The sequence below is a fragment of the Canis lupus genome, chromosome 2 (genome assembly GCF_048164855.1).
Source record: "Canis lupus baileyi chromosome 2, mCanLup2.hap1, whole genome shotgun sequence".
NCBI classification, from domain to species: domain Eukaryota; kingdom Metazoa; phylum Chordata; class Mammalia; order Carnivora; family Canidae; genus Canis; species Canis lupus.
Window position 1 is genome coordinate 85731117 of NC_132839.1, and position 27791 is coordinate 85758907.

The 27791-nt window shown below is 41.5% G+C and overlaps 1 protein-coding gene and 2 long non-coding RNA genes across 5 annotated transcripts in view; 2 read left to right on the top strand and 1 right to left on the bottom strand.

The window, feature by feature from the left end:
* RBPJ (recombination signal binding protein for immunoglobulin kappa J region) overlaps positions 1 to 27791 on the bottom strand; it is a 225513-nt gene that overhangs the window by 147327 nt on the left and 50395 nt on the right. The gene's annotated exons all lie outside the window — the stretch shown is intronic.
* Positions 688 to 14733, top strand: LOC140622862 (uncharacterized). 2 transcript variants are annotated; one of them, XR_012022551.1, is made up of 3 exons: positions 688 to 827; positions 1507 to 1636; positions 13375 to 14733. It is a non-coding gene; the product is annotated as an uncharacterized lncRNA (long non-coding RNA). The 2 variants fall into 2 exon arrangements; XR_012022548.1 differs by having other exon boundaries at positions 13378 to 14733.
* LOC140622814 (uncharacterized) lies at positions 19558 to 25809 on the top strand. The gene is made up of 4 exons (XR_012022478.1): positions 19558 to 19796; positions 23616 to 23847; positions 24158 to 24209; positions 25427 to 25809. It is a non-coding gene; the product is annotated as an uncharacterized lncRNA (long non-coding RNA).

Below are 27791 nucleotides of genomic sequence, written 5' to 3' on the forward strand. Positions count from 1 at the left end.
CCAGGAGAATAGCCAGAGAAGCTGGGTTTCAGAGAAAAAGAATAAAACTGACTCAAAGTTAGAATGATGGAAAAAAAAAAAAGTTAGAATGATGACATGGTACAGGGTCTAAAACGCCCAGGATTGAACACACGTCTATCAAGTGGTACATGAAATCTGTTCTCAACAGATTTTCTGAATTTAGACTTTTGCTTCCCACATTTGCATGCAAAGGGCATGGCTGGGAGGTGAAGCCCAGGGACCGGGAGATAGATACTCACCCCCTCCTCCGCCCCCCTCTGCTGCTGCTGATCCCTCTCCTCTCCTTTCGGCCTTGCTCCACCTTGGACAAGACGCTCTGCTTTTTTGGTTTCCAGCTCATAAAATAGGCATAATAAATGCCTTTGCTTCCAGCTGCTTGACAATGATGCTAAGAAGATTTAGGTGCTAATTCTGGCAAAATCACCTGAACCCACTGAAGGAGCAAAGAGCGTGTGTGCCTTTAGTGAGGAGAAGGGAGAAGCAGAGGATCCACATGTGGTTCACTGTACTCCTTGCTGGCTAATTAGGAAACAGATTCATTAAGGCTCAGGCCCAAAGAAAAAGCCCAAAGCGTGAAAGAGAGAGACCAAAGAGAATTACATCATTTCCTCTGTATCTTCCCTAAGGGCACCCTGGTATTGGAGAGAATGACTCAGACCACAGAAATGAAGCAAAAACAGCCCAACTTCCAATACTGATTATTTTGGACCAGGACCTTACAGAGAAGAGGACACTTCTTTGGAAAAAATAAAGGAGTGAGGCAAGCAAGGAACGTGGTTTTCTGACGAGACTGAAAATAAAGCAGGGTAGGAAGTTGAAGCTAAATCATAGCATGTGCTGTTCTTTCCCCTCTTCCCTCCGTATACAAATCAAAACAGCTTACAGACTAATCAACAGGGTTTTAGGAATATTTAGATTCAGTGAAATCCTTGGAATAGAGACACTGGTTTAGAAGCTTACACTTAGTACTATTTTTTTAATATTCAGTTATTATTATAGGACGGTCAGATGGAATCGGGATCAATTAAGTCAGAGGATCTTTTCAATCTGACTTCTGCAAGTAGCTGTTACTCTTACATGGAAATTGTAAAGTTTCCTGCCCTGTGAATGCCTATTAAATTCATTCATTTGCCTTTGGCAATAATGTGCCCTTAGAAATCTATTGTTCTTGCTCAGGTGATGATAGAACACGCTGACATTTACATATGAATACAGGTTGCTGCTTTTTTTTTTTTTTTTTTTTTTTTTTTAGTTGGTCTAACACAGTCAGAAGAACTCAGGAATGATCCTTGGGCAGTGTCTTTGGCAAATTCCTAAATTGGGAGTCTGCTCTTCTGGCTACTGAATTGCATCTACACTGGAAGGCTGGACCCTGGACAAGCCTTGGCTCATCTCCAAGCCCCACCCTCTCCAGATTCCACGGCTCGGGAGCACACACAGGCAAAGGTGACCTGAAACAAAATCAGATCCTCTTCTATTTTACAGATTTAGAGATCCACCAGCCTCTGGGAGCCCCAGGAAGAGCAAGTAAGATAAACGGTGGATAAACCCATCCCCTGTTCTACCTTGAACTCGAGAGAAGAGACAACTGGTTGACGATTTGCATCATCAGAAGGTACAGATATAAGGCTATTTGGGTTTTAAAAATTAATGTTATTATGGAAGAGAAGAAAAGCACCTCTTTGGAATTTTTGCAATAAGATGGTGATGAAGAGGTTCAGATTATGGAAAGAAATTTGGAAAACTTTTTTGATAATTGGCACTTCTACCTTTAGTATAATTTTACCTGATGTTTTTACCACTGAAGCTTTTGTAACAGATGCTACCAGTGATGACTGATGTTTTTTGGAAACTTTGTGGCTTACAACTCTCCTTCTACGAAATGTCATTTATCTACCGATCCATTCCTCCCTCCTTCAATCCATCCTCTGTTTCCGGTATATAGATTTTGTGCTACCCAGTGTGTTAAGTGCTAGGAGCTCTACAGGGAACAAGATGTGTCAGGACAGTCTGCTGAGGAAGAAGGGCTTAATAACTTTAGGAAACCATAAAATACCTCTTACAGTGGGCAGAGGGCCATGGGAGCACAGGAGAAGGGCATTAACACCATCTCGGGGGTTAATGGGCATTCCTAGTTTAGTGAGAAGCTTAGCTGAAACTCAAAGACATGAGCAGTTGTAGGGCAGGGGGTGGGGAGGGTAGAGGTAGGGTGGGCATGGGGCAAGTGTCAGTGTTTCAGTGCGACTAGGATGGAGAGGGAGAGTGTGTGAGAGAGGGTGAGTGAGAATGGCTTCTCGGCCTTTTGGCTAAGATCAAGTGTGAGAGGGTGAGTGACCGCCCACACGTACGTGATGCGAGGGAAGGGGGAAAGAGAACAGCAATGAGAAGGCTAGAAAGATGATCAGGAAGGGAATTACATGGCCAGATAAAGAGTTCAGAAGGCAATGCAAGTCTGCTGAAGAATTGTAAAGTAGAAGAAATGGCAGGGTCAACTGTGCAGTTTAGAAAGATCAATCTGGAGGACAGACTCTATAGAGGACAAACGCTATGGAGGACAGACGCTACAGAGAGAGCAAAGAGGACAGTCTGTTAAAAGTTGCTGCAGTGCTCTGGGCTGGACATGCTAGAGATGGAGATTAATAAGGATGTATCGATTAATTCAACACATATTTACGGAGGCATACTGGGACCAAACTGTGGATGAAAATGCACCTATCTCCACAAAGTTTACAATCGGGGGAAGGAAATAGAGATAATGATAGAATTATACAAAAAATGTAAAATTACAACTGTGATAAGTTCTACTGTGGCAGAGATGGCCCTCCCCCTACATCTGTTGTTTGCTTCTTCATCCACGTGGACAGAAAAGCTGCATTTCCCAGCTTCCCTTGCAGTTGGGTGCGGTTGTGTGACTGAAGTCTAGCAAGGACTTGGATAGGGAGTGGAAGGGAAGTAAAGCAAGAGGAGCCTTGTTCTCTAAATGTGTGGAGACACGTTGGTCTGACAACCTGAATCCCAGCCCAGGAGTGTTATGTGGGCAGGAATTAGTTCCTAATGACTGAGTGGTTACATATTTGGGTCTATTTGTTACATCAGCTCAGCACAGCATAAACCAATATATACTGTAAAAGGGAGGCACAGAGTGCAATGCAAGAGCACAGTTGGGGCACCTGACATAATCTGGGAAAGGAAAGTCAGGAAGATTTTATTGTGGAGCTGTGAGGATAATTCAGTCTCCTGAGACTGGTAGAAGTAGACCGTTCAAGAAAGGCCCAACCAATGGGATCCAAAAGACCAGGTAAATGGATGTGTAGAAGAAGAAATTAAAGATAATATCCATAAATAAATAAATAAATAAATAAATAAAGATAATATCCAAGATTCTGCTTTGGGAAACCTGATGGATGATAATGCTGGTGTAGGAGCATAGAGGAAAAAGGACAAGTTTTGGTGGGGAGATAAGAAAATTTTGGACATAAGAAATTCATGGTGCCTGAAGACCACACTAGAGATGTCCAGACTGTTGGAATTATGTTTCTGAAACTCTGTAGAGAAGGATTAGGTGGCAGGTAGACTTTGGGGAGTCTTCTCCCTCTAAATAATAATTAAACTAAGGGAAGTAAAGCAAACAAGATGGTGTAGTGTCAGAAACGCAGAGGGTAAAACATGGACTCCCAAGGAATACCAACGTAATGGAAGAATCTAGGAAGAGGAGGCTTCAAAGAAAACTCAGAGAGTAGCAGTCAGAATGGTAAAAGGAAACTGGAGGAGAAAGGTATCCTAAAAACAAAGGGAAAAAATGTTACACCTGTATCTTTACTTTCTAATTTAAAGAAACTTAGAATGAATTTTCTCTGATACTTTTGCATGATAGGAATCTGATTTAGGATGGCCATAGAACATTGCTAGATTAGACAGTCATTTGAAAGTTCTGGTTTAAAATATTGGAAAAGAATTGAACACCAATAAAAAATAAATTTATATAAAAAAATAAAAAAATAAAATGTTGGAAAAGTTCTTCCACAATGACAAACAATTTATATTCATGTGTTAGAAGTTTTGCCTACAATTATCCAAATTGCACAGAATTTCTAACTCAAAGCATCACATACCTGGTCACATTCCTGGTGTTGATAGAGCACTTGATATTTCAGGGTGCTATTTGGGTCTACATCATCATTAGAATAAAGTAGAAGGTGGAAGTAACTTCATAAGTATAGTGAAGTATTCCATCGTAATAAGAAAAGTATAATCTAGACTTTGAAGTTCCTTTCATTGTGGTTTTCTTTTTTCCCTTTGATTTTGCAAATTGTCAAAAACAGATTTTGTTTGGAATAATTTTAATCACCAAAAAAGGACCAACCACTTCCCTCTCTTCTTCCCCTTTATCCTGTTTTTACTTTTCTCAGTTCTCTTACCTTTGACCAAAGGATAGAACCTTCCCCATTTCTTCTCTACTTCCCAAAGCCCAAATTAGCTCTTCTGGTTGCCATAAAGCATTTTCTCAAAGAGATTGTAAAAACACATTTCTGCCTTCTTCTTCTGCTCTTATCTTCCACCTCCCTCTCTTTTATTTTTATTATTTTTTATAAGGTTTATTTATTTGGGAGAGAGAGAATGCTCATAAACACATGCAAGTGAGTGAGCAGGCGGAGGAGCAGAGAGAGTGAAAAGCAGACTCCCCACTGAGCATGAAGCCTGACAACACAGGCTTGATCTCACCACCCTGAGTTCATGACCTGAGCCAAAATGAAGAGTTTGACACTTAACCAATGGAGCCACCCAGGCACCCTAACCTTCCTCTCTTTTAGAAAGAATCTCCTTCTCTTTCCTGTTTATCCACTCATCTTAGCCCTCCAGCTGATGCATCTCTTTCTTTCCCGTGTCTTCTCATTCTTTCTCTTCTTCTACCTTTAAATAGTTTGTTTGCTTCTGCACTTTGGCTTAGTGCCACCATGAGTCAGTGCAAGATTTTCCTCAATTCCAAAAGCTGTATTTTAACTTTAAGTGGGCACAATCATGCCTTTTCTCATGCTCCCCCCTCCTGTATTTTTTTTCATACATTTTATGTGCAAGATATTGTTTTAAGTGGCTTAGAGGATAAGGCATTGGTCGTTTTCTCTGCCCTCAAGGAGTTTATCATCAACAAGTAAAAATTCATGGATTCCTAAAAGCAATTATAGTAAGAGGTGTCATGCATGAACAGCACAGCTAATGAACCATAGTGAGTTCAGAGGAAAAAAGGAATCCAGGTGGATTTAGAAAAACCAAAATGGCCTCATGGAAAAGGAAAGGAGCTTTCAGCAGAGCTGTGAAGGATTTGCATTTTATGGTTAGTCAGAGCCCTGCAGAAGTACAAAGGAGTGAAAGAGTGGCATTTCAATGAAGAGCACTTCCAAAATGCAAAATGGACTACAGGGTACTATTATTTCCATCTCTTCCTAAGTCAATGCCATCAACAAAACAATTGGCCAAAATATTGGCCAAAAACCCTTCAATATTTGGCCATTTTGAAATGTTAGAATTATCAGAGCTTCTGGGTTACAAAAGAACAGACAGATAAGGCACCTGGGTGGCTCAGTTGGTTAAGCATCTGCCTTAAGCTCAGGTCATGATCCTGGGGTTCTGGGATGGAGCCCCATATCTGGGTTCAGCTCCCTGCTCAGCAGGAAGTCTGTTTCTTCCTCTTCCTCTGCCCCTCTGCCAGCTTATGTGCATTCTCTCTCTCTCTCTCTGTCAAATTAACTAACTAACTAACTAACTAACTAACTAAATAAATAAATAAATAAATTCTTTAAAAAAGAACCCAGACAGGTAACAGCTGCTTTTTTTGTATCCTGAGTCAACTAAACTGTTTGGCTATAGATTCAACAGGTGAGAGAGCTTATGTTCAAGAGCATTAAAAAAAAAGTGTATGATGTTCAGTTTGGAGTTTGTCACAGCCAAAAATGGAACTCTAGCAATAAGAGAATAGTTGGCAATGACCCTTTATTTTTTGGTTTATTCTTAAATTTAATATATATTTTTTTGTTCTGATTAGCACTCTAAGTACATGAAAGAGGATTTGTATTTGTAGCAGACAAAACATATATAGAACCTGCCATGCTCCATATTCCCTGCTAGACATGCAGGTCCAGGCTTTGCTCTGTGTGATCCTGCTACCTTGGCTGCAGCTAGTGGACCTGGGAGTCTGTCCCAGCTTGGGGAGGTGGGTGATACACAGCCATTGATAGACTTTGAGATAGCTCGATGTAAGTATTCTGCATGATGGAAGCATCATCTATTTGGTGAACTGATAGGTCTACTCATTTTCCCGGTCAGACCCCCTTTCCTTCTGGAGTTTGATTGTAAGTCCTACAGAAAAAAGCCATAGCTGATAAATAGAGGCAAAAGAAGAGAGATCCAGAGCAGAGGCAGGAGCAAAAAGAGGTAGAGAAGACATAGAGAAAAGTCCATTGACAGTGAGCAGATTATGAGACAGATGGCCAACAGAGATGTCAAGTCATCACTCCGGTAGACAACTGGAATTGCTGTTGGCTGACTAGAGCTGCTATTGCAGCCTGAAGAAAAATGAATGCTGCTCTGTGAGGCCTGGCTGTGCGGCTGCGGAGACCATTTTTTGTGTTTCCCTGCTTCTCCATATGTTGTTAGCAACACATCATTTCCCCACTAACTGACATAACATGAGTGTCTCTGTTCCTTCTTGCAGAAAGAATCTAGCTCACACAGTAATTTACGGATTATGTTTTTATACCAGGCCACCATGGATAGAAAACATAATTTGGAGGCCATACCCTGAAACCTGTTGAAGTTTACACATTGCTGATAAGATAGTAAGATCCTGGATTGTCCGAGATACTCAGATTGTAGATGGCTTTCTCTTCTTTTTGGTTCCTCTATCTTTAAATGTCTCTACTGCCAGCTACTATTGAGAAGATGGGTGGATACAGGGAGAAGCAGCCCAGGCTAGCTACTTATTATTTCTCCTAACAGTTTGGTGATGGGAAAGTAGAAACAAATGAGTAGATGGTAGAGCATAGAGAAGCAGATTGCACATTGGTTTAAAGGTATGTACTTGAGTCTGAACTTGAGCAAAACCCAACCTCTTTCTGACTTAGTTTCTTTATTTGTAAATAGGAGTAATAATATTATTTTATAGGATAGTTTTGAGGAATAAATTATTTATTGATGTAAAAATCTTAGAAAAGGGGCTCCTGGGTGGCTCAGTGATTGAGCATCTGCCTTTGGCTCAGGTCGTGATCCTGGGATCTGGAGATCATCAAGTCCTGCATCAGGATCCCCACAGGGAGCCTGCTTCTCCCTCAACCTGTGTCTCTGCCTCTCTCTCTGTGTCTCTCATGAATAAATAAATAAAATCTTAAAAAAAAATCTTAGGAAAGTGAATGACACATAAATTTTAATGATCTTATTATTATCTATGCCCCTGGACTACATGTAGATTAAATAGGATCAGGCAAATAACACACCCAGTGCAGTACCTGACACATAAACTCAACAAATATTAGGAATTGCTGTAACAACAGCATAACAACTAATACTGTAATTCCTCAAGTGGCTTCTCAGTTAATGGAGTAATCATTTTATATCCCGATCGACCATATTCTGGGTTGGTACCCAGGATCAAAAGTTGCAGGTAATTACAGAGTCATAAAGGCAGTATCATATAATGATGAGGAAATCGTGGAACTACCAAGTAGGAGACCAGAGGTTTAGTTCCAGGTCTAGCACCAATGAGCTTTATGACCTTAGTCTAGTCATTTGATCTCTTTGAGTTTCAATTTCCTCATTTGTTAAATGAAGGTACAGTGTTCTCCAAGCTCATAAATGCTGTGATTCTAAGTTTCCAAGTGGCTTTTAAAATTTTAAAAACTCGGTTTGCAGATATACATTTCCAAGCAAATTAAAAATCTATCCTTGCAGCTGGGTATTGACTTCAGCTCTTCTAGACATGGGAAAACATTCCTTTTTCATTTCCTGAGACCATTTTTCACAGGATCTGAAATAAGGAATGGTGTACATTCCACTGTGTAGTGTTGCTTTCTAATCATTTTTATATATTTTTAAATGTATACTTCTAGCATAGTATAAACTAAATGGCTAAAAGTTTAGCATGTTTAAGGGTAGAACTATAATTAAGAGTGGACTAGAAAAAGTAATTTGGAAATTATCTCTGGCAGGCATGCATGACCTGGGTGGCTCAGTGGGTTAGGTATCCGACTCTTGATTTGGGCTTAAGTCATGATCTCAGGGTCATTAGATTGAGCTCTGGCTGTGCACTGGGCATGGAGTCTGCTTAAGATTCTCTTTCTCTCTCTCTCCGTCTGCCCACCACCCCCTCCTCACTCTCTCTTAAAAAAAAAAAAAAGGAAAAATAAATTATCTTTGGCAGTATCTAAAATTTGTCCCTATTGTCTTCACAGACTTTATTATATTAAGAAATTTTATAAAGTTGTCAATCCTGTCAGTGACACCCTGATTTCTCCAGAAACATCATACTGGCTGAAATTTATGCAGCTTTTTTATTATTATTTTTTTTCTTTCCAAAAGCCAGGGAGCCTGCTATTCCATTTTTATTTCCAAAGGCAGGGTGGGGTTGTGGCTTGGCAGTGGAGGGTGTGGTTCTGATGGGGCTGGCTGGGCAGGAAAATAAACACTACAACATGTGGTTGTGATGACAGTTCAGTGTCTACAGACCATACATCCTTGAGAACTCTGTGTTTATGCATAAAATATCTCCAACTGATTTAGAACTATTTATGAATCCAAGGGAGTGCTGCTGAGGAAGAGAGAGAGAGAGAGACAGAGACAGAGAAAGAGAGACAGAGAAGGAAGGTAAGGAAAGGGGGAAATAATAAATGAATACAGACCACGGAAGTATTAAACAAGAAGAGCCCTCAATGATCATCTAGTCTAGCTTACTAAATATATTTCATAGGGAAATCTGAGGCCTAAAGAGGTTCAGTACCTGCCAGAGGTTACTCCATTACTCAGCAACCAAGCTAGGACTAGAACTTAGGTGATTCCTGAACTTGGGTATTCATTCACTCACTCATTCATTCATTCATTCAAACAATGTTGCTGAAAGACTTCCATTCACTTCCACTTCATTTAGGCTTCATATTAGGCATTTAGTGACAAGACACTGTGCCTTCATTAGGCTTCATATTAGGCATTTAGTGACAAGACACTCCAGTAGCTTATAGTCTAAGGTAGGGAGATATCAAAGCATAAGGTAGTTCCCAATAAAAGGTAGGGATGAAATCAGAGTACTGAGAGCTTTAAAGGAAATAAAACAAGGTGGTAAACTCAGGGTGATGGCATGTGTGGGGAAGGAAGTCTCTAAGGAGTTAGTTGAGTGACGTGAAGGAAATAACCATGCAAACGTTATAAAACAGCATTTTTAGGCAGAGGACATAGCTCTCAAGTGGGAATGTATTAGGAGTATTTGAGGAGAGAAAAGGTGTGACCCTGCAGCATGGTGAGCCAGAGGGACAGTGGTGTCAGTGGTGGTGGGAGAGGGAAGGCATGGGCCAGATCAGGCACGGCTGTAGGACCGCAGTCAGGATTGGGTTTTATGCTATGTGCAGTGGGAACAGTTGGAGAGTCTTAAGCAGGCAGTGACATGATTTGATTTATAGTTAAGAAAGGCCACTCTGACGTATTGTATGGGGAAGGGGCTAGAGTAGAAGCAAGGAAACCAACTAAGATGCTACAGGACTTACTTAGGTGCAGGATGATGTGGACCATATGGTTGCAGTAAAGTTGGGAGGAAGTGGACAGACTCTGGTGCTAAGGGAAAACACCATTAGGCATGTCCCCAACCTTATTACTTATTACTCAACATTTTTATTACTAATAAGGGGAAAGATGGAATGTCTAAGTAAAGCAACATTCCAAAACCCTTCAACATGATGATCATCATTTTTCATTAATGTTGTTTTAGGCCGTGTACCTGTTTAAAATATGATTACTGTTTGTAAACTGAGAGGGACCAGAATCTCTACCTTATGTCACTCCAATTTTGGAATAAAAATAATCACAAGAAAGCAAACAGATGCCAGGGTTATAAAATACAACAAGCTTCCAGTTTATGGTCTGAAGTCAGCATAGGTTTAGCTCAACTTCGCGTACGCCTTATAGATATATATCCATGTAGACATTCATATTTCCATGATTTTATTCATGACCAGGGCTGCAGGGGCAAGACCACAATATATTCCGTGTAAAAGTGGATCGGCAGACGTTAGAGATAGTTCTAACACTGAGAGTTGAAATATCTGCTCTGCAGAATTTAACCAACCAGGAAGAGTTGATAAAAATTCAGTTAATGGGGCACCTGGGTGGCTCAGTCAGTTAAGCATCTGCCTTCAGTTTAGGTCATGAACTCAGCCTGATCTAGCCCCACATCCCTGCTTGGCGAGCAGTCTGCTTCTTCCTCTCCCTCTGCCCACCTACTCCCGCTTGTGCTCTCTCTCTCTCAAATAAATAAAAGAAATAGTTTTAAAAATTCAATTAATGAGACTTTAAGAGTTTTTACTTTGTTTTTTTGTATTTTTGCATCCTATAATAATAGCATTAGTAAATATGACTTTGATTATACGTGTAGTATTCGGTTACCCAGTTGAGAATATTTTCCCATGTGTGGAAAAGGCTTAAGCATGACATAAAGCTCATGGAACATGCTCAAAACCTACAGCTCAAATGACCCTGTCCTATCAGTAGCTGTCACTGAACACCCCTAATACTCCCCCAGATGCTTTCAATATGTTACACACAATCCTTAGGCAGACATGCAAGTTTGGTACTGTTATCGATCTCTCATTTGGAAAAGAGGCAGCTGGGGTTCAGATGTGGTGGAAACAGGGCAGGATGGAAAACCAGCCTAATTCCTGGGCCCGATCTTTCGGATATGCCCGATGTCATGAATCATTCATTCTGACTTTGGCATAGAGTAACATTTACATATAAATCCATATTCACATTCAAAAACTGATGTTCTCCGGCCAAAGACCTATTTAGCTGTTTGTGCTGACATTTCCCATCGTGACGGCTGTGGTCTGGAAATTCTGCATCAAGTTAACTGCTAGGTTAGTGTTTCTCAGACTTGAGCAACGTATGGAACTTTTTGATAGGGAATAAACATGTATCATTGATTTAAATTACCTTTCAAAGGACGCAACTTTAAAATATATAAATAGGGATCCCTGGGTGGCGCAGCGGTTTGGCGCCTGCCTTTGGCCCAGGGCGCGATCCTGGAGACCCGGGATCGAATCCCACGTCAGGCTCCCGGTGCATGGAGCCTGCTTCTCCCTCTGCCTGTGTCTCTGCCTCTCTCTCTCTCTCTCTCTCTCTGTGTGACTATCATAAATAAATAAAATTAAAAAAAAAAATAGTGTCTAAAAAAAAATAAATAAAATATATAAATAGAAAACTAGTTATAGACTCCTTGTGTTTACAGCTTTGACATGTGCAATAATAGAACCCAGAGTGAATTTAAAAATTAAATTCAAACCATAAAAGGAAAATTTTAAAAAATTAAATTCAAATATTTCTAGAGAAATTCTTCGGTCCACATTATTGCAGCCTTTCCCCCCCACCCCCCACCCCCCATGAAAATAGCACTGACTACTGTCACAGGTTCTTTTTACTCAAATTCTCACTACTGTGACTCTGTGATGGTCCCATTCTTCTACTTTCTTCTATTCGAGCTACTTCAACACCTTCATTCCTATAGTGCACATGACATCACTGGCTCTGTAACAGAGTGAACTTGCTAGGTCTACCTCTATTCTTTTTGTGTTATCCTTGACTTGGCATCATGACAATTATAGAAACTGCCCATAAATTAGGGTACCAACGTGGGTTGGCAATACTTAACAGCTGCTCATGCAGATGATCCGAATAATGCTTATAACTACATTTTAGATTATCTCAAAAATGAAAGCACAAAATTGCACTTTATAAAAAAACGTGTGGACTTATAAGAGTATGTCTGGGAAATCACAGGGTTCCACAAAACCCACTTTGAGAAAACTTACATTTGCATTGTATAGTCTCAGATTCTTTCTTCATTTTCACCACCCAGGTGGGATAATTTTTTTTAAGATTTCATTTATTTATTCATGAGAGACACAGAGAAAGAGGCAGAGACACAGGCAGAGGGAGAAGCAGGCTCCCTGCGGGGAACCTGATGCGGGACTCGATCTCAGGACCCCAGAATCAAGACCTGAGCCGAAGACAGATGCTCAACCACTGAGTCACCCAAGCATCCCCAGGCAGGATAAATTTTACTTCCATAGAATGTCATCCTCACATCCATCATACTATGGAATACAAAGCAAGTGGTGAAAAAAATGGGGTAGCCCCATCTGTCCTGACTTGAAGACATGGCCACAATTTATTAAGTGGCAAAAGCAGTATAGCAGGATAAAAAACAGGCACTCAAAACAGATGCTTGTACACCAGTGCTCAAAGCAGCATTATTCACAATAACAAAATATGGAAAGAGGCCATGTCCATCAGTAGATTAGTAGATAAACAAAATGTGGTCTATACACACAATAGAAGAATATTATTCAGCCTAAGAAGGAATGACTTTTTGAGTCTTGCTACATCATGGATGAACCTTGAAAACACTAGCCTAAGTAAAATAAGAAAATAAGTCAGACAAAAATGAACAAATATTGCATGAGGTATCTGGAATATGCAGATTTATAGGAACAGAAAGTAGAATGGAGATTACTAGGGGATGGGGGAGGAAAGAATGAGGAGTTATTGCTCAATAGGTACTGAGTTTCTGTTTGGAATGATGAAAAATTCTAGAAACAGATAGTGGTGATGGTTGCATAAATTGCGAATGTGCTTGACACCATTGAATTCTACACTTAAAAATAGTTAAAGTGGTATATTTGATGTTAGATATATTTATTTATTTATTTATTTATTTATTTATGTATTTATTTATTTATTTATTTTTGATGTTAGATATTTTAAAAACACAATAAAATGTTTTAAAAATAAAAAGTGTCAGCATCCATGATGTGATAATATATGGCATATGCTTGTGTATATGTAAACACACATATACATACTATATACATACATGTATAAATGCACAGGGATTTTCTCTAGGATATGTACTAAATTATTAAGAGTAAAAAGTTAAGAGGAGTGTTATGGTTTGAACTGTGTCACCAGAAAAAGATACTTTCAAGCCCTAACCCCCCAGAACCTCTGAACATGACCTTATTTGGAAATAGAACGGTTGCAGATATAACTAAGATATCATAGTAGGGAGAGCCCCTAATCCAATATTATTTGTGTCTTTATAAGAAGACAGGCATGCGAAGACAGACGCATACGGAAAACATCACATGAAGACGGAAGATTGGAGTGGTGCTTTTACAAACCAAAGAATGCCAAATTTTGCTGATAAACCACTAGAAGCAAGGAAGAAGCAAGGAAGGACTCCCATATAGGTTTTAGAGAAAGTGGGGCCCTGCCAACACCTTGATTTCAGACTTCTAGTTTCTGGAACTTTGAGAAAATAAATTTCTATTGTAAAACACCTAGTTTGTGGTACTTTGATATGATAGCTTTAGGAAACTAATACCATGGGCTTTATTTTATAAATATATATATATATTTAAGTAGCCTCCATGCCCAATGTAGGACTTGAACTCATGACACTGAGAAATCAAGAGTTGCTTGCTCTCCTGAGCCAGCTGGGCACCCCTATACTCTTGTATTGTTAGATATTTTACCTTGGATATGATTGAACTCTTCAACCAAAGGAAAAATGTTCACTTAGCCTTGTTAGTCATCAGGAAAATGCAAATTAAAATTACAATGTAAGACCATTACACACGCACCAGAATATCTAAAATTTAAAAGACCACTCAAAGTTGGTGAGGCTGTAGAGCAACTGGAACTATATATTGTTAGTAGAACATAGTTGTTATAACCACTTGGAAAACTGTTTATTTATTTATTTATTTTAAAGATTTTATTTATTTATTCCCGAGAGACAGAGAGAGAGAGAGAGAGAGAGAGAGACAGAGACACAGGCAGAAGGAAAAGCAGGCTCCATGTGGGGAGCCCAGTGTAGGACTCGATCCCGGGTCTCCAGGATCAGGTCCTGGGCTGAAGGTGGCGCTAAACTGCTGAGCCACCTGGGCTTCCCAGGGAAACTGTTTAATAATGTCTCTTAAAGCTGAAAATAAAGATACCTGTAGTAATTCTACTTCTTGATGGAGACCCTATGTAAACTTACATATGTTCATCCAAAGACATTTACTAAGATGTTTATGGCAGCCCTATTCTTAGTAGTTCCAATCTGTACTAATCCTAGATGTCCATCAACAATAGAATAGATAAGTAAATTGTGCTATAATCATATAATGGAATACAATACAGCAGTGAAAATACATGAAACAACATGGAAGGATCTTAAAAACACAATGTTGAATGAGAGAAGCCAGATACAAAAGAGTACATACTGTGTGATTTTAATTTATACAAAGTTTAAAAATAGCTAAAACGAATCTATGTTGCTTTGTGATTACTCTGGCGGGGGTAGTGGCTAGGAGAGAGCTCAAAGGCAATGTCTAGGGAATTGGTGATGTTCTGTTTCTTACTCTCAGTGGTGGTTAGGGGGAGCTAATAATTTATTATGGTGTATGATTTGTAACTTCTCTGTATGCATGTTATAGTTCAATAAAGTGTTTACTTAAACCCTAAAAAATCATTCTTTTTGTATTAGAAATCACCACTTTTTCTTTGGCTTCTGAGATACTGTTACTTTTCTTTCTCCCAGTCTATTAAATCAACAATTTTTTTTTCTTTTGTGACCAACTGTATACAAGTCACTGTGCTAGGCAAAGGATTCCACTACTTTGATAGGAAGATGACAGTCATATTTTTAAAACTTAAAAACTCTGTTCTAGAAGCTGCTTGTCAAGACTTTCTATTACTCTTCACAATTCTTTCCTATCAGAGATTTGCATTCCCTCTTTGGCTTCTGCATAAAGCTGTTTTGACACAGTGGTCACCTCCCAGCTGGTTTTCTTGGCTTTTGCCCAAGAAAATCCTGCTTTCTGATCTCTGGTCTCTTGTTCTCCCCAGCTGTTCCTAATCTTTGAACTCTTAATCTGCCATCTTGGATAGATCAGATTCTTCCTGGCTCCTCTCTCCCATCACTTCTTTCAAGAATTTGAAGAATGAAAAATTCCTTCAAGTCTGCATTTCTATCCCATGGAGACTTGAGCTTACTCTGCTCTCAGGGAATTATTCATTATTATATATATTATATATATCTCCTAAATATAATTATGGCTATATCCAAAGAGGGTCTGGCTATATCCAAAAAGGGTTTGGTTTCCTGTTTTGTATTATAGTTTGTATTGGATAAAGGATTTTCAAGAGAAAACATTTTTTACTTCAAAACAGGTAAACGAGTATCTTCACTATTATTTATCATTATCTAGGAGGTTCTAACCATGTAATAAGACAAGAAAAGCAAATGAAGCTTTAAAATACTGAACAAGAAAAGGTGAAGTTATTTTTTGTGCATGTTATGTACTTTTATGGTTAGAAATCCAAAATGACTCAATTAAAAATATTAAAACCTACAAGAGAATTGGAAGAGTGACTGAGCATATGATAAATATTTAAAAAAAAACCCAATAACTTCTCTTTATATTAGTAATAGTGAGTTACATATAGAATATACAAAATAGGGATCCCTGGGTGGCGCAGCGGTTTGGCGCCTGCCTTTGGCCCAGGGTACGATCCTGGAGACCCAGGATCGAATCCCACGTCAGGCTCCCGGTGCATGGAGCCTGCTTCTCCCTCTGCCTGTGTCTCTGCCTCTCTCTCTCTCTCTCTGTGTGTGACTATCATAAAAAAAAAAAAAAAAAAAAAAAGAATATACAAAATAAATTCTTTAAAAATAGTGTCATGAACAAATTGAACTATAGATGTCTAGAACCTGGGCAGCCCAGGTGGCTCAGTGGTTTAGTGCCATCTTCAGCCTAGGGCGTGATCCTGGAGATCCAGGATCAAGTCCCACATCGGGCTCCCTGCATGGAGCCTGCTTCTCCCTCTGCCTGTGTCTCTGCCTCTCTCTCTCTGTGTCTCTTGTGAATAAATAAATAAATAAATCTTAAAAAATAAAGAAGTCTAGAACCCACCTAGAGAAAGCAGTAAAAAAAAAAAAAAAAAGGAAAGAAAGCAGTACAATTTCATTGAAGTAAAATAAAACATGTCTTAATAAATGGAGAGATATATCAAAATCTTAGATTAGAAAAAAATCATGAAAATAAAATATTTCCCAAGTAATATAAAAATGTTACTGGATCCAGTTGAAGTCCCACTAAGGACTGAGTAATGGAATGAATATTAGAAAATAAAAAGTCAAAAATTGTCAAAATAATCTTAAACAAGAATAATAAAGGCCAATATGCTATGCAATGTATTTTTAAAAGTATTATGAAATGACAGCAATAAAAATAGCATAGTATGTCATATAGATAATAGATAATACTTTTGTAGCCCTAGAAATTGGTTTATTGTTTTTTATGAGCAAGGTGCTTATAAATGAGCCACACTATCCACAGTAGGATGTGAAGCCCCTAAGCAATATAAGATCCTGCTGAACTCAGGAGTTCCACTTTTCCCCTTCCATTTAGTCAGGCAACACACTTAAAGTAGGCACCAGACTGTGCTTTAAGAGACAACTGTGCAGGAGACCCTAGAGTTTGAAAGTCTAATGAGAGAAATAGGCAATTACAGTACCAAAGGGCAACACATCTGCCTGTGGGGATCTTGCTTCTCCTCATTTCTATCAATTCACCTGAGCCCCTAGTCTGACAGGTTATATGTTTGTGGTCCCTTAGCCAGTGCCACTGGCATTTTCTCAAAGAGCCAGGCTAGCAAAAATCCCCAGAAAAGTTAATATCCTTGTAGCAGGCCATCAAAATGTAAATTATAACTCACTAGAACAGTTGTTCTTCAAACTTGCAATCTTAGGGACGCCTGGGTGGCTCAGCAGTTGAGCATCTGCCTTTGGCTCAGGGCATGATCCTGGAGACCCGGGATCAAGTCCCACATCAGGCTTTCTGCATGGAGCCTGCTTCTCCCTCTGCCTATGTCTCTGCCTCTCTCTGTGTATCTCTCATGAATAAATAAACAAAATCTTAAAAAACAAAAAACAAACTTTCAATCTTAAATGTCATAGCAATCAGCATACCGAAATCAATCTTATTGATGTACGCTAGCAATGAACAATCTGAAAATGAAATTAAGAAAATTCTATTTATAATAGCACTAAAAAATATACTTAGGAATAAGTTAAACAACAACAACAAAAAAACATAAGACTTGTACACTGGAAACTACAAAGCATCATTGAAATAAATTAAAGAAGGCCTAGATAAGTGGAAAGACATCCCATGTTCATGGATGGAAAGACTTAATATAACTAAGGTTGCAATATTCCCCAAATTGATCCACAGATTCAATTTTATTATATGTGCTCCCGAAGCAAGCACTGATCCACAGATTCAACACAATCCATATCAAAATCGCAGCTGGCTTATTTGCAGAAATAAAATTCATGTGGAAATAAAAGGGGCCCGGGGTAGCCAAAGCAGTCTTTAACGAGAACAACAAAGTTGGAAGATTCAGACTTTTCTATTTCAAAATGTATAAAGCTAGAGTAATCAAGACTGTGTGATACAGGCATGAAGACAGACGTGTGGATCAAGAGAAGAGAATTGAGAGTCCAGAAATAAACCTATACATCTATAGTCCATTGGAACGGTGTGATCAAACAAAATACAGGATACCCAGTTAAATTTGAACATCAGATAAACAACATTTTTTAGTAGGTCCTGTGTAACGTTCAGAACATACTTATACCAAAAAATTATTTGTAGTTTATCTGACATTCAAAGTTAATAAGGCATCCTGTATTTTTATGTGCTAAATTTGGCAACCCCTAAACTGGGAGGCAGGACAGACAGGCTTCGCCCACACTGTCATCTGCCAAAATCTCTGGGAAGAGGGTGGTGGGAGTCCTAAGCGTTTAGTCACTTAAGTTTTTGCCAAAGAGATTCTAGTTTCTTTACAATAACATCCTTTACAAGGAAAAATAGTGCAAAGTGGCAAATTGCATTTTCCCTCTCATTAAAAAAAATATATATCTTGGCTTTGAGTAGAACCAGGATGAAAATAGAGAACGAAACAGAGTATAACTGGATTTGCCATAATCACTGAAACAATTAAGGAAACGTTTTCCATTTCCCCATAAACAGAGTTCCTCTCTATCAGAGTCTCCCCCACCCTCCCTCTTCTCTCTTCTCTCCTCTCTTCCCAATGCATTGTGACTGGTCTGGAAATATATCCTGGGATCCTCGGTTGGCATTTGCTTTTAGTACATTCCGAGGTCAATTTGGACAAAGTTTACAGTCTTTCCTTGATTACATTGCGCCTAAAGTGTTAACCCTGTTAGCAGTCACCGCACAGATTTCCTCAATGAGACTCTTGTGTGCTTGACAATGTAACTATTTATTTGCAAAGTCACTACCATTGACATTTGTGCTGCTCAATGCTAAGTGTTACCAGCGCTTTCTTTATGTCACTGTTTCTCTTCAGTAACCAAGAAAAGCAAAACAAAGTACAAATAACTGCTTATTCAGAAAGAAATCTTGGATTGTTCCTTAAACCTGCTCCAGGCAGCACATACAGACTTTGGAGTGATCTGGAAAATATGAAAAGCACTTGGCTGGGAGACAAAACCCAAACTGATCTGCAGTGATGGCAAAAGCAGAAATAGGAGCTCAATAATAAAAATAAATCTCTGGACGACTGATTGTGGCTTCAGGAGGAAGGAGACGGTCTCAGAAGTTAGACAGTTATCTGTGCAGCTATTGCTTGGGAGAAGGTGGGGGAGGCGGGAATCTTGGGGCTTTGCTTCAGGGCCTGTCCATCAATTGTTGGCTGATTGATTGAAAAAGGCAAATGGGGCCGCAGTCTCGCTGCCAAGGGTTTTATTGGGCCTCAGCCCTCCCCGGGTGCCTGGAGCGGGGACTCGCTGTGGTCCTCACCTGCTGCTTTGTTCCAGCAAAGCTGGCGTCTTGCAGCCGCCGCCACTCAGGCCTCTAAGCCGTTGTCCCGGCTGTCCTGAGGGTGTAAACCCTGCCACCCCCATCTGCCCCGCCACCTGCCTCCCTGCCTTTAAATATCCTCCTGCAACCCCACCACTTCTGGGAAGCTCTCCGGATCGGTCGCCACCCACTTGTCTCCAACTGCCGGCACCATCCCCTGGCGGAGCCACTCTGCAAATGACCACATCTCACTGCTGCTGATGGTTTGCGTGGCACCATAGAGGGGGAGAAACGCATGCGCTCGGAGGTGGGGGGGGGAACAGGCTTCATCAGCCCTGTCATCAGCACTGTGACCTCACAGTCGTGGTGATTGGCCACACAATCACCCCGAAACCCCTACAACCAGAGAGCCCTGGCAGGGTGCAGAGCAAGGGCTGGGCTTTCACTGGCTCCCTTTTATTTTATCCCCGTGTTAAAGCTACAGAAGAAGTGCAAGAATTCTTGTTTTTTGGGCCAGAAATTGAAGGGGAGATAAGAAGCTGGGGTCAAGGTCAAATAGCTCCTTCAAGGTGGTGCTGGAATTGGGAGCCAGAGGGTCTGAGCTCTGACTGCCAAAGCCAAGTTCTTACTGTCAAATCCAGATGCCAGGTGAGGGACCTTTCTTATTTCTCAACAGCCCCGTGAAGTGTGTGTTATCTCCACCTCACACTCATCACGAAGCGACTAAGTCAACAAGTTTTAGTGGTTTATGCATGATCGTGCCTTTAGGAAGGAGGCAATGTTTCCACATAGGAGGCTTACACCTGCAGAGGAAAACAACAAAATGCATGTTGTGCTCTAACAAGTTTGCAAAGTGCTGGGTCACATCTAACTAAACACGTTTTTTTGTTTTTTTTTCCCCCTACCAATTGTGTTATTGTTTACCCATAGGACTTCCTAGAGTCTTTAATGCCACAAAAGGTGCGCTGTGAGTCTCCAGAAAAAAAAGGATTTAATAGCCTTCCAAATGTATTGGACCATGAAGCTGTTTGTGAAACACTCTACTACACTATTTAAGACATGACACCTGCGTGACCAAGCTACAGCTAGAGATGCATGTGTTGTTGCTGTTACTTGTTTAGGAGGTAGTGACAAGGTTGCCCCAGGTGCTTCCCAGGCTGGTCGAGCTGTTGAGCCCGCCAGGGCCGACCAGCTGCATTGGTCCTCGGAGCCTGGCCCCCAGATGCTGTTTGCTTCATCAGTTCATTGAACTGGTGTTTGCTTTTGCTGCTGTTTTGCGCTCTGTGGCTTTCTGGATTCTTCCTGTTGGATTCTAATGAGGGCCCAAGTATTTCATAAGGGAGTCTCCTGTTAAAATCCAATAGAACAGGGGCACCTGAGTGGCTCAGTCGGTTAAGCGTCTGCCTTTGGCTCGGGTCATGATCTCAGGGTCCTGGGATGGAGCCCTGCCACCATCGGGCTCTCTGCTCAGTGGGGAGCCCGCCTCTCCCTCTCCCTCTGTGCTCGCCCTCTATCTCTCAAATAAATAAAATCTTTAAAATCCAATAGAATAGAACTCAGGGCAAAGTGAAGAGTCCGAACCAGCCTTAGTATAGGTTGGCATTCAGCACTCTGCAATAGTAGCTACCGTGTGTTCAGTAGTTACCATGTTCCAGGTTTAACATGGGTTGTTTCATTTACCTCTTCCGACAACCTGTGGGGTAGATGCTGCTGTCGGAACTTCCAAGATGGCCCTCATGTGGTTCCCTCCCACATCGAATCAGGGGCTGCCTTGGGTGACCAACAGAATATGGCAGGGGTGATGGCACGTGACTTCCGAAGGTAAGCATGAAGTCCCGGAGACTTGGACCTTGGTCTCTTGGATTGCTTGCTCTGGGTAGCCAGCTGCCATTCTGTGAAGACACTCAAGCAACTCTGTGGAGAGGCTGACGGGGAAAGCAAATAACTTGCCAGCTGTGCGGGTGAGCCGTCTTGGGAGTGGATGCTCCAGCCCCCGGTCAGACTTTCGGAAGACTGCACATGCCAGGCGACACCTGACTGCAATGTCATGAGCGACCCTGGGCTGCACCCAAATTCTTGGCCTGTGGGGATGACTGTTGTGGTTTTAAGCAACCAAGTTTTGGAGCAAATTGTTACAAGCAAGACATAACTAAAGCACACACTCTTACTGTCCCTCGTTTGAGGAAACAGAGCAGAGAGAAGTGAAGTGAGTTCCTCACAGGGCTTACGCGCTGAGGGTCACAGCCAGGGTTTATGGGGCTGTGGTAGGAAGCTGCAAAGGACTCTTCACAGCCCCCAACGCTGCCCCAGAAGTCGGTTAGGGGATCCAGAGGTCTATTTCGAGGCCCGTTTATTCAGTTCAGTGCTGTGATAATACAGAAACTCCTGCAGTCTCTCCATGCTTTACCTCTCCTGACCTTCAGGTCCTCGGAGGGTAATACCATCTACCTGGTTGTGGGTGAAATAATTTCATATAGTAAAAGTGCAGGCAGATTCCAGGCACGGGATATTCTAGGCGCCCTTCCTTTCCAACTCCTTCTTTAGCATCGGGCCTCGCTTTGGTGGTGAGGAAGACAGAAGGTTAGCCCAGCCAACAATCTGTCATTCCCACCCTAGAGGGAATTAGCTCATCAGAATCCAGTCCTAACTGGCAGGAGACTGAGAAGACAGACTTTTTTTTTTGCTTGGAGAGCAAAGGACAGGAAGACATAATTTTTGAGTACGGGTTACTTCGGGAGCAGGCTGGCTTGGATGGGCGCCCCGCAGAGCTTCTGGAATAAAGGGCATCATGAGGGCCCTGCGAGGGCAGGAATGGGGCCCAGCCACCCAAAGTGGGAAGGATCCTTTCTTCACCAATACACCCAGGGCCGCCCGGCCATACCCAGAGTACACCAACAGAGGTGACCTTTGTGCCAGGCATCACCTTGAGTATTTGCGACTTCAGTTTTGGCCAGGAGAGACCAAGAACAGAATGCAGTAATTCTTTTTCCAAGCTTTTCTGTTATGTTTGTTTGTTTTCCAAACTCACTGAGAGTCAGAAGTCCTTGGTTCCAGGTGTAGGTATCTTCAGAGATCCATGAAAACCAAAGTTAAGTGTCTTGGTTTAGGTCCCCTAGCCAAACAGAGGCAGAGTTTGGTCTAAAACCCCAAACCTATGCTGTAATCGCCCCGTTTGATCAAATCAATTTGTTTTGGGCTGAAAGGCCCACATGTCCCTTCTTCCAAGAAGCTTTTCCTCATTAACATCGCCGAAGGTTACTTATTTTTGAAAATTGTCAGCACCAGTATGTCATCTGACACACACTATTCAACACTTTATTAAGCAAGGGTGTTTGAACTTGTAGCATGTGCCAGGTACTCTACTACCTGCCAGGGCTTCAGCCATGAGCAAAATAAATGCAAAATTTCCCTGTTTTTATGAAGGTTACGTTTACAGGTGAGTGAATGTTGTAAGCGAAACGACAAAATTATAAAAGAAGCTAAAAGGTGATGGAGAAAAGCCAAACGGGGCAGTGGGGGAGGGACAGGGTCTGCGAGGTGGTTGATGCAATTTGCAGATAGAATGGTTTGGAACCTTCTCACTGCAAAGGTGACATTTGGGCAAGACTTGAAAGACTTGAGGGAGAAAGCCATGTGGTCATCTGGGGGAAGAAATACTGCTCTTCCATATATTAGTAGGGAATTATTCTCAGGTTCTTTCATGCTTGTAATTTTATTATTCTTCTGTCCCTTAATAAATCCTCACGAGTGTGTATTTCATCTTCTCCTTCCTTTGGGTCTAATATAAGTGCCTTCTGCAGAATGTCATTTGTGCCACAGGCTTTTAATAAATACTTGTTGAATGTTTTGGTCAAAGTCATTTTCTCACTATTGCCCTTTTTAGGCAAGAAATTAAGGGAAACCTACATGAGTCTGGTACTCCGTCCAATAGCCTAAATTACTTAGGACGTACAAACCAACATTCAGCCGTACTATCCAACATTCCGGGTTAGTATTCTTTGCCTTCCATAAACAGTACATCTAAAAATATTTACAAAAGTCTTGGCTTCTCCCAAATTCAAAACAGGAAACCCCTATAGTCTCTCAGCCGCCTTTATTCACCTCCAAACCTGAAATGGAATCCACCATCACTATTTGTAATTATATTCTTTTTGTACAATCAGCTCTGACACTTTTTGAAAATGGTTTCCTGCCTAAGCTAGAGACATCCTGTTATTCTTAATAATATTCTGTGCCACCTAAATATTAAGGTGTCTGGAATTCACAAGGACAGAAATCATTCATGGCTAGTAACTTGTTCCTCCTTGACTTTTGCAAAAAGGGACACTTCACAGAAACACTTTCTAATCTCCTTTTGCCCGAGAGTCTCAGTTTTCATACCAATGAGACCTTGACCTTGCTTGATTGAGTGCTTTTTCCATAAGAGTATATGCTCTGAGCTTGCCCGCTTTGATTTTTGTTTTGAAGAGACAGATTGGAAATGAAACAGAATTACAACAGTGATGATCCTAATGACCCCAACAATAATTCACAGCAAGTCCAACACAAAAGAGAGTCGGCGGCTGAGTAATGGGCAAGGCAACATCTTCATGAAACCAAGGGAATTGGAGGCTTGGGGCCTATCATTCTCTAAAGGACAACTGAGTTTAATCCCAAATAGGGAAGGAAAACTTGTTGGAAGAGACAGATCAGATGACAGGTAAGAAGACAGTCAACTGTGTCACAGAGGAGCTTGCTACCTTGACACCTGTGGTCACATAAATGCCATTAAGGATGAATATTAGGAGAACATGAATGTCACCACTCATAATTTTTTTTTTTTTTCCTTCCGGTATTTCAATTTACAGCTCCGCACATTCTCTCATAGTCAGCCCTCCAGTGGATTCACTAATGCCTTTTTTACCATCTGGGGAAATACAAGTCCAACCATGCACCAGCTATTCTGAATCTTAATCATTTCAGGATGCCAGTTAGACAAAAAAAGGGACTGACTTAATTCTTTTTTACAGTGCATACAATACTGCTGGAGCATCTGGAGAAGGAAAAGCAGCTGCTCACTGTGTAAGTGAGACCTTGGGCAAATGATTTACCATTCTGAACTTCGCTTCCTTTCACTGTAATGCGGGAGTGATAACACCAAACTTAGACGGTGCTGAGCAACATTAAGAAAAAAAAAAAAGGAAAGAAAGAAAAGAAAAAATAGCCAGCTTACACCAGGCTCCGGGTACTCTTTTAAAACCCTTATGTGTATGCATTTATTTCATTCTCACAACAATCCTATGGCCTCGGTGTTATGATTTACAGATGAGGGAACCAAGTCAAAGAGACCAAGCTATTTGCTTGCAGCCACATAATGGTGGAACTGGCCACAAAAACCACGTACTCAACTGCCACACTAAAATATTTCTCTAATGACGGATGTCAAGTAGCCAGGGCTCAATTAATGGGCTATCGTTATAGGGAGGTGATACAGTATTTCTTACTTAAAGAGATGCAGTCACAATCGCTTCCCTGAGACTCCCAAACACATTCAGATGGGAAGAAAATGGGAACTGATAAAACAGACACTTTTTAAAGAAAGATTTTATTTATTTGTTTGAGAGAGAGAGGGCGCACAAGCAGGCAGAGTGGCAGAGGGAGAGGGAGAAGCAGGCTCCCCACTGAGCAGGGAGCCCAATGTGGGGGGTAAGGGGGGGGCGTGGGGGATGGCTCGATTCCCAGACCCTGGAATCATGACCTGAGCTGAAGGCAGATGCTTAACCAACTGCACCATTCGGGTGCCCCACATAAAACAGACACTTTAGAAATAATTGGATCGGGGCGCCTGGGTGACAGAGTTGGTTAAGTGTCAGACTCTTGGTCTCAGTTCAGGTCATGACCTTGGGGTCCTGAGATCAAGCTCTGAGTTGGGCTCCCTGCTCAGCATGGAGTCTGCTTAAGACTCTCTCCCTCTGCCCCTCCACCCCTTCCTCCTCCCCCACTCTCTCTCCCAAATAAATAAATATAGCTTTAAAACAAAGAATTGGATCAAGTACATTTCCTTTTGGGCCGCATGTCCTAAATTTACAACTGGGCTGAACTGATTGGCCATAAAAAAAAAAAAAGTGATTTGTTGAATCAAAATAGATTCCAGAAATGCTTGGCCAGGTCACTTGTTTCATCCCATTTAAAATAATCGCCTTGGTTCCTTGAGGCTCCAGCCTTTCTCCTGTGGTTTTGTGGTTCTTTGGGGGTATAAGATGGAGTTAAAATATTGATCTCTTTCCTTCAATCAATAGATTTTGTAAACAGGTCACATCGTGGAAATGGCTGTTTCTTCCACTATGCATTTTAATGTTCAGAATCCATCACTTTTGCTGATGTTTATAAAGCCCACTTCTATGTTTCCTTGTTGGATATTGTCAGAGGGCCCAGAGGAGGCCTTTATCTCTGCCATAATCTCGGAGCCAGGGGATGAAAATCACGGAAGAGTGGAACACTTCACTCAAGGTGTCGAAATTTATCGGTGGAGATATTTTATCAGACCTCATTATGAGATGCTAGAATGCAAGAGCTATGCTTGTCATTTTTATTTCACTCCGGGTACGTTTTGTGGGCCATTTTGATGCTAAGACAAAAGTGTGGGAAGCTAATGACTCTCTGAAGAAAAAAAAAAACAGAAGAGAAAGGAACTGAACTTATTTGCCAGGAAACAAAAAGAAACCATTGATTGTATTAGAAATAAAGAGGATTTAATGAAACGAGAGAACTTACCTAAAAGACCAGCTGTGTGTGGGCAGTGGAGCCTAATGGTTAGAACAAGATCTCATTTGAGTGTCTCAGATTCAAACCCTGGCTCTGCCATTCGCTTGCCGTGTTAGTGTTAAATGTTATTGTTGTTAGTATTATTGGCATATTTGTACAAGTCACAATAAAAACACCAGTTTGCTTGAATTATGGTACCTAGCAGTGTAGAAATGAGAAAGGCAAAAAAATCAGTTGTTTGCATCCATTCCACTCTATTGCAGGGTGAATAGCCCTGCAATGAATACGATATCTCATGGTGACTTTTTTTTTTAAAGATTTTTATTAATTTATTCCTGAGAGACACAGAGAGAGAGAGAGAGGCAGAGACACAGGCAGAGGGAGAAGCAGGCTCCATGCAGGGAGCCCGATGTGGACTTGATCCCAGGACCCCAGGATCACGCCCTGGGCCGAAGGCAGGTGCCAAACTGCTGAACCACCCAGGATCCCTCATGATGACTTTTTAATTTAATTTAATTTTATTTATTTTTTCATGATGACTTTTAAAAACCGACTTTAGAGGCAGTGGTAGAGCTCAGTCACCAAGCATATGGTCTCTTTCATCAGACTCCTTGAGTTCTTTTTTTTTTTTTTTATTTTCCTAAGATTTTATTTATTCATTCATGAGAGAGAGAGAAGGAGAGAGAGAGGCAGAGACACAGGCAGAGGGAGAAGCAGGCTCCCTGTAGGGAGCCCAACGTGGGACTCAATCCCGGGACCCTAGGATCACGCCCTGAGCCAAAGTCAGGCGCTCAACCGCTGAGCCCCCCAGGTGCCTCCAGACTACCTGGGTCCTAATCCTGACTCAGTACTTCGCATTTGTTATCTCCTTTTATCCAATTGTGTTTTCCTGCTGTCATCTATGGTGGTTATCCTACTATTATTATCCTCTAAACATGCCCAGATGGTGTGGGCAGTATTATTGATCTGCATTTTCCAGGCCAGGGAAATGGAAGCTCAGAGGGCTGGGAGGTCTCTTGCTCAGGGACACACAACTAGTAAGTGGCAGAGATGGGATTTGAACCCCGGCCTCAATGCACCCACGTCGGGGTCCTTGCTGTGGCTTTGTTGGGCCTCGCAGTGAGGGGAACATCCCGATGCAGTGGAGTAAGATGAAAATGGTAAGGGGCAAGTGCTTCTGGCTAGGAGGCGGCGCTCGAGGGGGGATGCAGTAGGTCCCCCTTGTCCGTGGTTTTGCTTTCTGCGGTTTCATCTCCCCGCAGATGATTGATCCTCCTTCCGGTGGATCGTCCCAAGGTCAACAGCAGCCGAGAGCTGCTAGGTCACAGTGTGGCCGTCCTTCACCTCATCTCATCTCAGCACGTAGGCATTGTGTCCCTTCATCACCAGGAGTGTGAATCCCGTGCAATAAGATATTTTGAGAGAGAGGCGACATCCACGTAACTTTTATTACAGTATATTGTCATAATTGTTGTATTTCGTAATCAGTTATTGCTGTTAACCTCTTACTGTGCCTCATTAATCAATTAAACTTTATCAGAGGTGTGCATGAAGAGAAAAACCCGTGGTGTACGCAAGGGTCAGTATCTGCAGCTCCAGGCATCCACTGAGGGACATCTCGGAGGGACCCGGGGGGCCCATTGCAGCCAAGTCAAGGGCAGCACGGCCAGCGGGTGCTCTTGAGCGCCCAAGAGAGAGGAGGAGGCACAAACAGTGGAGGACAGCCGTGTAAATCCGTCACCCACTTCTAAGTGTGCCAGGGTCCCCCTCCATATGTTAGAGCACACCGACCCACTCAAAGCAGACGCCTCCCCCTTGACTCAGCTACACCGCAGCCAACTTCAACTGAGGAGGCCATTTGGCCCACCACAAACGCCCATAGAACTTTCCACCACAGTC